The sequence below is a fragment of the Haemaphysalis longicornis genome, unplaced genomic scaffold (genome assembly GCF_048455015.1).
Source record: "Haemaphysalis longicornis isolate Haplotype H1 unplaced genomic scaffold, Haemaphysalis longicornis Haplotype H1 scaffold_1, whole genome shotgun sequence".
NCBI lineage: Eukaryota > Metazoa > Arthropoda > Arachnida > Ixodida > Ixodidae > Haemaphysalis > Haemaphysalis longicornis.
This window is the reverse complement of record NW_027526203.1, coordinates 379,177,752-379,181,419: the sequence shown is the minus strand read 5'-3', so window position 1 is coordinate 379,181,419 and position 3,668 is coordinate 379,177,752. Positions and strand designations below refer to the sequence as shown.

The 3,668-nt window shown below is 47.0% G+C and overlaps 1 pseudogene; it reads left to right on the top strand.

Moving 5' to 3' along the window:
* The first annotated feature begins 2,923 nt into the window (after positions 1-2,923).
* LOC144160678 (peptidyl-prolyl cis-trans isomerase pseudogene) lies at positions 2,924-3,413 on the top strand (annotated as a pseudogene).
* Positions 3,414-3,668: the final 255 nt, after the last annotated feature.

The following is a 3,668-nucleotide window of genomic DNA, read 5'->3' as shown; positions in this document are numbered from 1 at the left end:
CGTTGCGAGATTTTTGTCATCTAAAATTCTCCTGGAACCCGAATTGGTGCCCCTCACGCGACCTGGAGGTGATAGTAACGAGCCTTCGATGTCGTGTGCCCCAGTTGAATAGATACCTGCACAGGTCTCGTCTGGCGCAGTCTGCCATGTGCAGTTACTGTAATGAAGAAGAGTCTGTCGACCATTTCCTTTTGTCCTGTCGACGATTTTGAAGCCTCAGACGTCAGCTCCTTGAGGTGCCGCTTCATCGCCTGGGGTTGGTATTATCAGTGCCTGCGCTTTTATCATTTGGGGCTTCAGAAACTGGATATGGCCGCCGGGATGTTTGTTCTGCTCTTCTGCGCTTCATTGAAAATTCCAAAAGATTCACAACCTAATTCGTATCTTATTCTGGAACCTCACCAGAGCCCTCCAAACGTATCTATTGCCGTTTTATTATTATTATTATTATTATTATTATTATTATCCTCCTCCTCCTCCTCCTTCTTCTTCTTCTTCTTCTTCTTCTTCTTCTTCTTCTTCTTTATTTCTTTCTTTATTAATCTTGTTTCAATATTGACTCATTTCCAATCTCGATTCCTCAAAAACAAGAAGAAAAAAGCTTCCAAAATTCTCTAACTTTCCTCGAATCATCCACCTAGGAAGCAATCTCATTCGAATTAGCGACTGATGTTTGGCCGATCCCCTGATTGGGTATGCGCCATTTTGTGAAGGAACAACAACAACAACAACAACAAATGCCGCCAATGTGAAATGGCTTAATTTCTATCTGTTAAGATCAGGACTTTCACCTACGGAACTATGCGTGCGGTGCCAGGTCCCTGAAACAATTGAACATTTTTTTCTCGACTGCCGCCGTTTCTCAACAGCTAGACGACTGCTTTTGAATGACCCAATTGAGCGTCTGTGGTTGACTTTTTCGATTCCACTTATATTATCTATTGGCGCATCAAATTTGGGGTTTGCAAAAAGGGATATATATAATTGCATTCAAAATTTTCTGTCTGCTTCTGGTCGTTTGAATTGCTGAAGGGTGCTCATTAATGGGTAATTCGGGCTTTGTTCACAACTAAGTTTTTTTTTTACAGACTCTTTCCGGAAATAATTTCGTATTTTGAAGTCCACACGTATTTAACAACCGATTTAGTCCTGGCCAATCCCCCCTTGTGGGTACGTGCTAAAATCTTTGAGGACATAATCATCATCATCGTCCTTCACAGGCCTGGGATGCCCACTTCCTTAATTAAACTTGTATTTAAGCAAGTCTGAATGGGCACCAATAGATCAGTCAGTCAGTCAGTCAGTAAACTTTATTGATGGGAAATGGGAGGCGGGAAAGGTAAGGTGGGGCTAGAGAAGTGAGTGGAGCCCTCTTTCCAGGGCCCCAGTTTCAGCTGCCCCGATCTTCGCTCTCCGGATCAGCTCTCGCTGAGTCTCGAGGGCGTAGTTGGCCAGGGCTGCCTCCCATGTCTCTAGTGTGTTGGGTTCGTGGGCGTTCTCCGGGGGCCATATAACGGGGCATCCCCAGGATGCGTGGAAGAGATTTGCCACCTCTCCACATTTTTTGTAGTATTCGTTTTTTTGAGGCCAAGGCATTTAAATAGGTCGGTGAGATAATTTTTGCTCTGCTCAGAAGAGCGGTGGCATCAAAAAGGTAATGTTCTTATGATTCTGGTTGATTGCAAGTCATGCAAGCATCTATTGGTGCCATGTTCCCGAACTCCACAAACGAACACGGCACCAATAGATGCTTGCATGACTTGCAATCAACCAGAATCATAAGAACATTACATTTTTGATGCCACCGCTCTTCTGAGCAGAGCAAAAATTATCTCACCGACCTATTTAAATGCCTTGGCCTCAAAAAAAAAAAATAAAAAACTGCAGTGCTTCTTTCAAATCGCCGCCAGAAGCCCTGGAAACGCAAAAAAAAAAATTCATTTCCTCCGTAACGGCGTTATTTCAATCACCACAAGCCTTCTTTGTTGAAACAATAAATTCATCCCGTCTCCCCTCCCCCATAGCCGAATGAATCTTGCTATTTCTTATTTTAACAGCGGAGGTCGTAAGTTCGGTGTTGCAGGAAAAAAAATACCAAGACAATGCGAACGCTCGTGAGCGCGTGCCGCACGGCTATCGCTGAGCGTCCCCGGCACACTCTGTGGATTTAGCAAAAAAAAAAATAAGAATAATAAAACGGCAGAAACACCTAGCGGCGAAAAATGGGGAGCGCTCGTGAGAGCATGCCTCGCGGCGACCGCCGACTCCCCGGGTCGCGCAGTCGCGTTAGCACAAAAAAAAAAAAAAAAGAAAAGAAAAAAACACCCTTCAGCACTAACGCTCAAGTTGAAAAGACACCCTGCTTGCGAGAGGTCACCACGGCCATCGCATTCTCCAGAAGCAACTATGGACAATTTGAGACATGGGGACGGGTATGCCGATCCTTATACAGACGATTTGCAGATCCAGCCACCGATACCACGAGTCGATGACGGAGAGCTGGTGGAAGTCTACAATGCTGAGGATGACTTTTCATCCACCCGTCGCAGCGAAGAAGACGATGACCTCCTCGATGCATATAGTATACGACGGTTACTAGCCCCGCAACTGTGCAAATAAACAATGATACTGAAACTTCACTACGTGTCCGGCAATGCTCAACGATAAAAGTTTCGCCAATAAAGCCTGCCTCGTGAGTGCAAGCTTCCCTGAATTTTTCACTCCTATACTTGCCATTTCATTACTTAACTTAATAGCCATCGCATTCAAACCTTGGCCAATCATCCCTAAGAGCCACTTCACTAAAGGTGAAAAAGAAGAAGAAGCCGTTGAACGCGATTGTCCACGTTGCCTTATCCCGCCGCCGCAAAGAGCGCAACGCGGAATTGAATCACCGAGGAAGGCTTAAAAGCCGGGTGCAGTGATGTGCAACCCAACGTTCTCCATCGACGTCGAGGATGGCGGTGAACCGCTGGGCCGCATCGTGATGGACCTGCGCGCCGATGTTGCCTCCAGGACTGCGGAGAACTCCAGGGCGCTGTGCACGAGGGAGAAAGGGTTTGGCCACGAGGGCTCCGCTTTCCGCCGGGCCATTCCGAACTCCCTGCGCCAGGGCCACAACGGGACCGGAGGCAAGTCCACCTACTGCGGCAACAAGTTCGAGGATGAGAACGTCCAGCTGAAGCGTACGGCCCCGAGAATCCTGTCCATTGCGCACGCCAGCGCCAACACTAACGGGTGGCAGTTCTTCCTCGCCACCGCCCAGACCAGCTGGCGGGACGGGAAGTACGCGGCTTTCGCCAGCGTCGCTGAAGGCACGGACGTCATCAAGAAGGTCGAGAACTTCATAGCATAGTTCCTCGTCCCGCAAGACGTCCAAGGAGGCCGTCGTCAGCGACTGCAGGAGCCTTTGAGGATGACTCCGTTCAGGAACTCTGCGTCTCTAGCCGTTATGGCGTTGATTTTTTAAATACCCCGTTTGTTTGTACTCTTGTGTTGACTTAAAATTTTTTGAATTCCTTGTTAACTGCTGCTTTGGCATTACGCTTTAGTTTGCTGTTTCGCCGGGTCTATTGCTTTTCATTTTTTTTTTTTGTATGCTTAGTTAACAGAATTATCACTCACACCTACCCCTGGGAAACACGATATTCAAGGAAAAGTTTATTATA